Source organism: Arachis ipaensis, chromosome B04 (assembly GCF_000816755.2).
Source record: "Arachis ipaensis cultivar K30076 chromosome B04, Araip1.1, whole genome shotgun sequence".
Taxonomy (NCBI): Eukaryota; Viridiplantae; Streptophyta; class Magnoliopsida; order Fabales; family Fabaceae; genus Arachis; species Arachis ipaensis.
This window is the reverse complement of record NC_029788.2, coordinates 18249949-18261876: the sequence shown is the minus strand read 5'-3', so window position 1 is coordinate 18261876 and position 11928 is coordinate 18249949. Positions and strand designations below refer to the sequence as shown.

General features: G+C 33.7%; 2 long non-coding RNA genes across 2 annotated transcripts in view; both read right to left on the bottom strand.

Annotated features, from left to right (window-relative positions):
• LOC107637653 lies at nucleotides 2567-3226 on the bottom strand. Its single transcript, XR_002360803.1, has 2 exons — nucleotides 3098-3226; nucleotides 2567-2977 (listed from the first exon to the last, which is right to left on the bottom strand). It is a non-coding gene; the product is annotated as an uncharacterized LOC107637653 (long non-coding RNA).
• Nucleotides 8163-11928, bottom strand: part of LOC107639060 — a 6230-nt gene continuing 2464 nt past the window's right edge. Inside the window, exons 2-4 of the long non-coding RNA XR_001619938.2 lie at nucleotides 8782-8833; nucleotides 8604-8682; nucleotides 8163-8178 (exon numbers count right to left, since the gene is read on the bottom strand). This is a non-coding gene — a long non-coding RNA (uncharacterized LOC107639060). The remainder of the gene's footprint in view (nucleotides 8179-8603; nucleotides 8683-8781; nucleotides 8834-11928) is intronic.

Sequence of the window (11928 nt, the reverse complement as noted above, 5' to 3'; positions counted from 1 at the left end):
TTCACCGTGCAAAACACCTTCCCCCACCCAAAACCCGTGACGGCTGCGTCTTCGGACAGTCAACCTCCGACGCATTCCCGTCGCCGGCGTCAATCCAGGTCAGCGCTGCCAACGATTCCACCCGCAATTGCATCACCCATTATAGCCTCCGCCGGCAAGCTTCCATCAGTGGTGACACAAGTCTTCCATCGGCGAGCTTTGATTGAAGGTCACCACCTAGCCGTCCAGACGACGGCACCTTACCCGTGCTCGGATCTGTACGCATGCTGCTCCGGTTCACCTTGTACTGCCGTGAATCTGCTATTGAGTGACCTCCTTGGTTAGTACTTATTTATGTATCTTGCATGATCTTATTATAAGTATAGTATCATATGGATTTCAATTGATGAAATTAGAATCTCTGGCTAGAACATGTTTAGGTCTTTAAGTTAAATTTGTTTTTATGCTATGTTCCGTTGTTCATGTTATATGGATATTTGTCAGTTACTAAATATGATTTATTTTGTTCATATTAAGTATGCTAATTATCACTTATTGTTTTTGCTGGATTAGTATATGTTGATGTTGAAATATTTCATGGGTGTGTCTTTTGAGTGAATACCCATTTAGAAGTGTCTTTGCTAGATTAATGTGTCTAATCTTAAAATTGCTTGTCATGAACTGAATTTAATTGTGATTTGGTCAATGTTTCATCATTTTTGTGTGACTAATAGAGGCTGCTATTGAAAGAATGTTTCTCTTCTTATGTTTATACCTTGGGTTTAGTCGACGCTTCCTCAAAGATATGGGGTTTTTGGTAAGGAAAAAGTTGAAACCTATACTATTTTTCGATGTGGATTGTGTCTTTTGACTAATAATTTCTTAGATGTGTCTTTGTTAGACTAATGTGTGTTATCTGTATAAACTTAGTTGGATGTGTCTTCCAAGTAAAGTTTTGTGCTCTTCACTTTTCTATGGTTCAGATTATATGTAACGCTTTCAGTAACCAAATTCAATTGGTTTAGTTCAATGTTCCATAGTTTTCGTTTGATTAATGGGGGTTGCTATTAGGCCACTTTATCTCTTCTTATCTTTGTACCTTTGATTTAGTTGATGCTTCCTAATTTGTGATTCTATTTCCCTCTCATGGTCGCTTCATATGCTGACAGAAACAATTGGAGTCAAGGTGCTCATCCTGTTATATTGCTGACATGATGAGAGATCTGGAAAAAAACCAGGCTCAAGCGAGGATAGCAAAAATAGAAGTGTCATTTTATTTCCGACATACAGTTGGTTTGTTTTAACGAGTTACTATTCTGAAGCAACTTTTATGGAAGTGTATTCCCTTTATAACTTCATTGGACGCGTCTACTTTAATGCATGTGTGATTATATGACAGTGCCTTTTAGTAAATGTGACTTCAGAGGATATGTCTTTACATGTGTCTTTTTATGGAGGTGTCTTTTTTGAATGTGTAATCAAAGAATATGTCTTTTTAAATGAGATGTCTTTTTAATGGATATGTCTTCTATTGGAAGTGTCTTCAAGTGGTAAATTTTATCAATGGAAGTGTCTTTTTATGCATGTTTTATTAAAAGGATGTGTCTTTTTTATACATGTGTCTTTTAATAGACTTGTCTTCTAGAAATGTGTCTTCTTTAACGGAAGTGTCTTTTGTGAATATATCTTCAGAAGATATATCTTTTTAATGGAGGTGTCTTCTATTAGAAGTGTGTTCAAATGATATGTCTTTTTAATGGAAGTGTCTTTGTTATACATCTATTTATGGAAGTGTCTTTTGTAGATGTGTCTTAATAGGTAGTGTCTTGAGAGGATATGATTTTTGTGCATTGTCTTCCTAATAATTTCTTTTAGTAAACCAAAAAAAATATATATATATTTCTTTAAAAACTTGTCAATATAAACTTGGAAAATTGACTTTTACTAACCAGAAGCTCCCAAGTTGTTTCCTCCACAAATAGAACTTATATAACTAGTGTTGATTCAAAATTTTCTAAAAGTGTAGAGTGAATCAAATAAAAAATACCAATTATTACTTTTTGATCCAACATAATAAACAAAAAAACTTCCACTGGTTTATATAAAAAAAGCTACTACTATACTGCGGAAGATCAAATAATGCTCACCATTAAATAATAAAAAAATGAGAAAATATTAAAGAACTCATTAGATTGTTTATTTAAGTTAAAATGCAAATATTTAATCTTCAATTATTAATCGCAATTGTGAAAATTTATTCCCAAATTAACAATTGAAATGTGCGCCCAAAGGATAAGAAATAATATACAAATAGCAATATTTAATTTGGAAGCATTTACCCCACACATTCAAAATTTGCATGCCTTTTTTTATTAGGTGAAACTCTTCCATAGTATATACATTTGAACAAAAAGAAAGCAAGCAAATTAAAGAGAGTAGTAATATTCAATTTGAAAAGAATAATGTGTATCAATGCATGCGCCGCGATGAATTGAAGCATAAATAATGTAAAATTATTAATTAAGCACACAAGTTTAATGTGAATCATATTGCTGTGGAGCCATATATGTATATTTCATCAAGCTAATTAAGCAACTAGCAAAACTCAAGTTGATAATCATCAACTAATTTACATAAAAATTCCACTACTAATTTGCAAAAGATAAAAAAAATGCACAAAATTATCACTGTTGCTACCTATCAAGACAAAAATTAGAACAAATTTAAAAGGAAACATACAACTTGCATAAAAGAATTCCACCAAAAACAAATCATATATCATAGTTAGAACATCCGATTTGCATTAAAAAATAATCCACACCAAATCATATATCTTTCCTCTCTTGAAGCTTCTTCAGAGCCTCGGTTGCCAAACAACATGTAGTCACTGAAAAACAAGAGATCGGATTCAGAGTAAGATATATAAGATATGCTTGTTTTATTTGTAATACGAGTCACTTGTATAAACACGTAGCAGCAATAAGAAATTGTAACTATTCTAAAATAGAAAAGAAAAGGAAAGAAAACATCATCCCTTATTATATTAACAATTGGACCCTAATAATATCAACAAACCATAGCAATGATATGATGAGTAAAAGAAATAGTTACTAATTACCTTGGTAAGAGCATTTCTTGAGCATCTTTTTAAGGATCTTGAGCCATGTTGGATCATCATCAACAACCAGAACTCTCATGTAAAGACTATTTTCGGATGTCGTCATCTTCTTCTTGTATGTTTTTTACTTTGCAAATGTACAATAACAAAAATAATTCAAAATCTTTAACAAAAAAAATTCAAAACATAAAAAAAATTGAAACTTACGAAATAGAAACATTCAGAATATATAAAAAAGAAACATGTAAAATAATAGAAAAAGACACATCTGAAACCTCAAAAAATGAAAAATCCACAGCTTAAGGGAGTAAGATTACAAACATATTCAGTGCATTATAGAATGAAGTTTAAGTTAGAAATATTCCTGTTGAAGCAACAACACTCATAGGCTTTCCTTAGACAAATTTTGTTCTTTAGTAGGTGATACAAGTTGAAATCTTTACTGACTAGTCAAGATTTTAATTTATCCACAAAATAATTCATGACTTTCAACGAGTCAAATAAATGGCTCTACTTATTATTCCATGAACACACACAACAGATCAAATTTCCTAAATTGCAAAATCAGAATCCTACTTATGGGATACACAATCATTGGAAATTTGGAAATTGCCCATATATTGGATTGGAACACCCTCTTCTCCCTTTCCTCAAATATTTAATATCAAATCAAATAACAAGAAAAGCAATTCTTCAATGCCATTGAGATGGAATTTACCTAAAAAAAACACAGCTTCTCCATGATTGCATTTATTGCATTTATTGCATTTTATTTGATTAGACAAAAATACCCTTTTAAATTAATCAAATTTTAGAATTCAATTAATCCTAATTTTATAGTTTCCAATAATTTAAACAACAAAACAAAAATATATAAAAAAAACAAAAAATCAAAATTATTCTTTCATTTTCTCCAATTCCCTCCTAATCATTTGTGCTCCTAAAGCAAAACAAAACATAAAAAACAAAAAAAAACAAAAAATCAATCGTTCTTCATCTTCTCCAATTCTCCTAATCATTCATGCCTCCTCTAAAGTCCCAAACCAAGACATCAAAACCCTAGTCCTAGCTTCTTTGCCGCCGGCGTCCCCAGGCTCAGCGCTTCCGCTTCTTCCTCTTCCCTCTGTCCGGAACCTAGGTAGCTCGGCACGTCGTCCCCATCCTCGCTGGCTTCTCTGTCCGTGGCCAGGGGAAAAGTTAATATCTTCCCCTCCTTCCTTGTTTTCCTAGTTCCCAAAATTTAAAATCTACTTTGCGACTTGAGCTGGAGTTTGTAGTTATTTATGTTCTTCTCTCGCTTTTGCAGTGCGGAATCAAAGTCCAATCGCAAGTTAGATAAAAAGGTTCAATTTTACTCTAGTAAGTTTCGAATCAATTTTTCTGTTTCTTTCAACTATTGAATTATTACATACCAAAACTGTATATATTTTAACTGCATCCAATCCTTGGTGTTACTGCAGAGGTGAAAGATGTTGTGGCTTGCTTGAGTGCTCAAAAGTCTATTACTAAGGTAATGATCTTATTTCAAACGGCATTGTTCTTAAGATGGATTATGAAAATACTTCATTGTGCTTGTAATATGTTTAATGGCTAGTTAGATGTACTTTGCACTGTTATTATGTTCATTTTGCATTCTTGCAAGAGAAGAAGATATTAGTCTGCAAATACAATTATAAGTATGCCTTGGTCTGTTTCAGAAACCTGAATTCATTTAACATTTTGCCAATGTGAAATATTGCAATTGATCACATGATATTTAAGCAGAAGTCTAACTCAAATTGATGCATAAATCAATAAGACCCCTTTGCTGGGTTTATTGCAGACAACAACAATAGAAAAAAATTAGTTTGCTTTCATGCTATCCTAATTAAATGTATCTTAAATAGAACAAGATAAAAATCCAAGGTAGAATCCTTGATTCTGAATGGTTCCCAAGTTGCAATTGTTAATGTTATCTTGAAGTTGACAAATCATGGGTTGTACCCTCATCACTAGAAGTGCCTTCATTGACCCTTCTGCTTGTATCCCTCTTCTTGCCCCACTCATGCAGCCTGAGGTGTAGTTCTGCAGCTGCAATCAAGAAGTGAATGCACTGTTTTGTCAAATTAACCTTTCTATTAAAATCATCCTTACAAACAGCACCTACAAGCATTTTTTGATATCTTAAACAGCAAACACATAATCTGAACTAATGTAATAATACCAGTGCCTACTTGGTCATGTACCATCTAATTTACATAAATATTTCATATCAAATTTAGAAGCCTATTGCTGTATTGCCACTTGTTACTACAAGAAAAACCAAATTATGCAGCAGCATAACACAAATTGTAGTTTTCTTTTGTCATGCATAGACCAATTGCTAAGCATATGATATATCAGACATTCAGAAATTATTCAATCCAATATACATATGGCTTGGCATTTTTGGCAAAATTGACTAGATTTTATTTTATGTTATTTGCCATCAAGGCCTATTTAAGAAGCACACACGATTTTTTATTTTTACTCTTTTTCATGGATAGACAAGATTAAATATCAAACTGCATTCATTTCATATTTTCTAAAGCACTCTCAAAATCCCAGAGATGTACGTAGGATGATGTGCTCTAATTGCAGTCCTTGTCAAGATTTATGGTCACCTAGGTCTTTTGAAAAGTGCTTCCCTTATCTAATAGAGAGATTAAGAATTTGATATCATCACCTTGAATGTGATCAACTCACTCCAATAGTCCAATGGGCAAAGCCGCAAAGGGATCATTCTTGCATAAACTTTTAATCCGGTAAAGCAGCTACGCAAGATAGATCACAAAGTTCAAATCACCACTAAAATTTGACACACAATCCAACTTGCTACCTCACCATAGACATAGTTTATGATTTTCATCTTGAGTCTTGCTTCCTTGACTTCCCCTTTGTATAGTATACTCATGTTCTGCTGCATTCCTAATTTATCATTCATCGTATGTACTTTATCTTAACAGGCTCATTTTCTTGGACTAAAACGGAATCTCATTCCTCAAGCAACTCCGATTTCTTTTGTGGAGCTGATTTTAACTATCATAAAATTTCTCTCAGGTAATGATCGCACAAAGGGGTAACCTCTTCCTTTTGCTGGTTTGTCTTTTTATTTCTCTTTTGTTGTCATGCTATTTTACTTTTATTTCTTTCTCTTTTGTCTTTCTTTTTGGCTCAATGCAATGAAAAACAATGAAGTGTTAGCTGAAGAGGTTAGTTGGTTCTATCAATAGTAACTCCTTTTTTTTTAAATGTTTATTTTATGTCTTGCATGTGCAGTTTTCTGCTGTTCTCCTATTCTTATGTTTAACAAAATGAAAAATTTCCAAACTGCATTCTTTTACCTCGACTGAACAAGAGAAGATGTTTGGTATATTCTTACATGCTCATTTTCTCATTGGTTGTTTCCCTGTATCTTATGTTAAAGCAAGGCAGAAGAAAATTGTTTCTCTATGGCATAATATTTTATTGATTTTACATAATATTTTTATTATAAAGGGAGTACTTTGTCCTATTGTAATTCTTATTGATTACAGTTGTCGTACTGTGTTACTGTAAACTTTGTACCTAGGGGGCTGTTGGATTAGCAATATGGGTTCCCTCTGTGACAAACCGGAAGAAGGAAATTGACAACAAATCTGATACAAGAAACTCACCTAAAGGATATTCTCCAGTTTCACCTGCTGATGAAAATGAAGATAACTGGAGACAGGCAAATGCTGCTGATGGTTTAGAACTCTCTGTTGTTGGTGATGCTGCTGATCATGAAGCAATTGACGAGGAACTTCATCTCGAAAATCTTAAGGTTGATAAAAGCTTTTAATCAATAAAAATAATCCTTCTCTTGTTAACTCTCCAGCAGAATGCTGACATGTGATCCTTTTTTTTTTGTCCATCAACTTTATGCCTTCATTAATGTCATTATTGCTCTTTTCAGGTTTCTCAGGCCATGTCTGACAGCTATCTGAAGGTTTCATCATCTGCAACCCTGAAAGATGCAATCCAATGCATTCATGATGGCCACCAGAACTGTGTGCTAGTGGTCGATCAAGAAGGTTTTCTGGAAGGAATACTGACATATGGTGACATCAGAAGGTGTCTTCCCGAGAAGTCTAGTGACACTTCTATGAGGGATTTAGGATTTGTGGATGTATGTAGAAAGTGCTTCTGCTCTTTATATATTTAAAAATCATTCTGCAAATTATTCTGGGATTAGTATATTTCCCCCCTGTTCTTTCCTTTTACAATACATGATAATAGAAAATAAGTGAGGGTTCCAATTTCAGAATAAAATCATAACACAAATGGTTTCTATGTTTTGGTTCGGTAGGGATACAATTGCTAAGATGAGATATTAAAGCTTTGATGAATGGGTTTTAAATGTAGTGATGAACAAATACATTAGTGAAATTCATGCCTGGATCTTCCTGTTATGCTACTGTGATAAAAATGTCAATTGATTTATTCTTGAAAAATCCCAGTTATACTGTCTACAATGGTGACAAGTTAAGCTGAGATTCTTTTGCATAATTTAACAAAGTGCATATTGTAAAGTAACTATAAGAAAGAAGCAAATGAATATCGAATGCAATGGGATTTGAAAAGCATATTCTTGTGTCGGTTAATAATCAATCTGTTACTCACCTAACCATTTAACATGTATGATTATAAGGCTTCTTTCAACTACTAAGAAAGGAGAAAAAGAAAAAAATTTCTAATTTGGAATTGTCAAACACAGCTTGAATTATATCGTCACTAATATTCCCATAATTACAGTGTAGCAAAAAGTTTTGGATCCCATTCTTTGTGAAATTCATGTATCTATCTATATCTTCACTTTAAAATATGTTTACTTTATCTACTCTTCTCTCTCCCCACTTCACTATATGCTCTCCTCTTCCTCTTTCTCTTGACCTACAATGGTTTCACAGTGTTCTGGATTCATGTCCCTCTCTTGTTTCCCCTCCAACACACCACACCAAGCAGTGTCTGCGACATTTTTCCATCAATAACTGCTCGTTCAGACAGATCACCTTTCAAAACGCAAGTCCCCCTCCCTTAGCCTGAATACAAAAGGTAAGGAAGACAAGAAACAGGCACTGTAAATCATCAACTATAGTAAAGAATTCACTGATGCACTAGACGTGTCTATGATTTTAAGCATCTAATATATTCAAGAATGCAATAAAAAAAAGTCAAATACAATTGGAGGTAAAAATAATAAGTCTTAAAGAAAACCTTCTATTTGAAGCCGGTATGACCAAGCCACAGCTATTTTAAAGGGGTGTATTAGTAAAAGTGGTGATATAGTACATATTTAAAAAAGAAAAAATTAAATACTGATGTGGAAAATAAATTCTACGTAGCTTGTTATTACTATAAAATTGATATATATGCAAAATAAAAAAATAATTAACAGTCTACTCTCATGGTTTCCAAAATATCAGAATATCTATGAAAGTACAATTTTAATGTACATAATACTAACCTGCTGATAAGAAAGCGGGTGTGTATCACTGCTCCACTCAAAAAAAATAGTCAGGAATAATAAAGTGTAAATCTTGCACCTGAGATGAACATTGAAAAAGAAAAACAAATTAGCATACAATGAAAAACTTGAAGGAATGAACAACTGATCTATTATAAAAAATTATCAATTACGTTACCTAGCTTGTTCTAGGGAATGAACTGGCGTCTCTATCCCCACTTTACCCAAACCTAGAAGCATTCAATTTATTTTACATTAACATAGTGTTGGATTAACAACTAATTTTATCCTATTTGATTTTCAGTTGCTTGGGGACAAGCAACAATTTAAGTTTGGTGTTGTGATGAGCGGATAATTTATACGCTTTTTGGCATTGTTTTTAGTATGTTTTTAGTAGGATCTAGTTACTTTTAGGGATGTTTTCATTAGTTTTTATGTTAAATTCACATTTCTGGACTTTACTATGAGTTTGTGTGTTTTTCTGTGATTTCAGATATTTTCTGGCTGAAATTGAGGGACTTGAGCAAAAATCAGATTCAGAGGTTGAAAATGGACTGCTGATGCTGTTGGATTCTGACCTCCTTGCACTCAAAATGGATTTTCTAGAGCTACAAAACTAGAAATGGCGCGCTTCCAATTGCGTTGGAAAGTAGACATCCAGGGCTTTCCAGAAATGTATAATAGTCCATACTTTGGCCAAGAATAGACAATGTAAACTGGCGTTCAACGCCAGCTTTCTACCCAAATCTGGCGTCCAGCGCCAGAAAAGGAGCCAAAACCAGAGTTGAACGCCCAAACTGGCACTAAAACTGGCGTTCAACCCCAAGGAGGACCTCTACACGTGCCACACTCAAGCTCAGCCCAAACATACACCAAGTGGGCCCCGGAAGTGGATTTATGCATCAATTACTTACTCATGTAAACCCTAGTGACTAGTTTATTATAAATAGGACCATTTACTATTGTATTTGGCATCTTTGGATTACCTTATGATCCTTTGATCACGTTTTGGGGGCTGGTCATCTCGGCCATGCCTGGACCTTCACTTATGTATTTTCAACGGTAGAGTTTCTACACTCCATAGATTAAGGTGTGGAGCTCTGCTGTTCCTCAAAGATTAATGAAAGTACTACTGTTTTCTATTCAATTCATCTTATTTCGCTTCTAAGATATCCATTCGCACCCAAGAACTTGATGAAGGTGATGATTATGTGTGACGTTCATCACCATCTCCCCTATGAACACGTGCCTGACAAACACTTCCGTTCTACATGAAATAAGCTAGAATGAATATCTCTTAGATCTCCTAACCAGAATCTTCGTGGCGTACGCTAGAATGATGGCGGCATTCAAGACAATCCGGAAGGTCTAACCCTTGTCTGTGGTATTCCGAGTAGGATTCAATGATTGAATGACTGTGACGAGCTTCAAACTCGCGAGTGTTGGGCGTAGTGACAGACGCAAAAGGATAGTAAATCCTATTCCAGCATGATCGAGAACCGGCAGATGAATAGCCGTGCCGTGACAGGGCATTGGATCATTTTCCCGAGAGATGACCGAAAGTAGCCATTGACAGTGGTGATGTATCACATAAAGCCAACCATGGAAAGGAGGGAGACTGATTGGATGAAGATAGCAGGAAAGCAGAGGTTCAGAGGAACAAAAAGCATCTCCATTCGCTTATCTGAAATTCCTACCAATGATTTACATGAGTACCTCTATCCCTATTCTATTATTTATTATTCGAAAACTCCATGATTATTTTATATCCGCCTGACTGAGATTTGCAAGGTGACCATAGCTTGCTTCATACCAACAATCTCCGTGGGATTCGACCCTTACTCACGTAAGGTATTACTTGGACGACCCAGTGCACTTGCTGGTTAGTTGTATCGAAGTTGTGACAAATTATGAATGTATAATCACGATTACGCGTACCAAGTTGCTCACGTGCCAGGAATAGTTTGAGCCTGGACATCACAATTTCGTGCACCAAGTTTTTGGCGCTGTTGCCGGGGATTGTTTGAGTTTGGACAACTGACGGTTCATCGTGTTGCTCAGATTAGGTAATTTTCTTTTTTTTTTGTTTTCAAAAATTTTTCAAAAATCTTTCAAAAATTTTTCTTTTGTTTTCGAAAAAAAAATGTTTTCAAAAATAAATTATTCTATGGCTTCAGAATTTTTAAGAATGAATTCTAGTGTTTCATGAAGCATGTTGAAGCCTGGCTGGCTGTAAAGCCATGTCTCAATTCTTATACTCAAGAGAAGAGCTTCTTTATCTTTCTTAGCCAATTGGCTGTTGAATGTAAGGAATGCCAGGCGTGTCATGTCTGAGTTACATACTAAAGCTTGGCTGGCTATTGAGCCAAGCCTGACCCTTTGATTGGAGCTTTAGAGCATAAGATTCCTTGAATTCATATTAAAAAATTTTGGAATCCTTATTTTTGTTTTTCAAATAATTTTCGAAAAAATACAAAAAAATTTAGAAAATCATAAAAATCAAAAATATCTTTGTGTTCTTGTTTGAGTCTTGAGTCATGTTATAAGTTTGGTGTCAATTGCATATGCATCTTGCATTTTTTCGAAAATATCATGCAGTCATAGTGTTCTTCATGATCTTCAAGTTGTTCTTGGTAAGTCTTCTTGTTTGATCTTGATGATTTTTTTTGTGTCTTTTCATGTTTATCATATGCATTCTTGAATTCTTAGTGCGTAAGCATTAAAGAATTCTAAGTTTGGTGTCTTGCATGTTTTCTTTGCATTAAAAATTTTTCAAAATTGTGTCTATGATGTTCATCTTGACATCCAAAGTGTTCTTGGTGTTCATCTTGACATTCATAGCATTCTTGCATGCATTCATTGTTTTGATCCATAACTTTCATGCATTGCATCTTTTTAGTGTTTTTCTCTCTCATCATAAAAAATTCAAAAAAAAAATATATCTTTCCCTTTTTCTCTCATCAAATTCGAAAATTTGAGTTGACTTTTTCAAAAAATTTTAAAATCAAGTTGTTTCTTATGAGTCAAATCAAATTTTCAATTTGAAAATCTTATCTTTTTCAAAATCTTTTTCAAAAATTAAATCTTTTTTCAAAATTCTTAGTTATTTTCGAAAATTCCAAAAATATTTTTCAAAAATCTTTTTCTTATTTTTATATCAAATTTTCGAAAATAACATAGTCAATTAATGTTTTGATTCAAAAATTTGAAGTTTGTTACTTGCTTGTTAAGAAAGATTCAAACTTTAAGTTCTAGAATCATATCTTGTGATTTCTTATGAATCAAGTCATTAATTGTGATTTTAAAAATCAAATCTTTTTCAAAA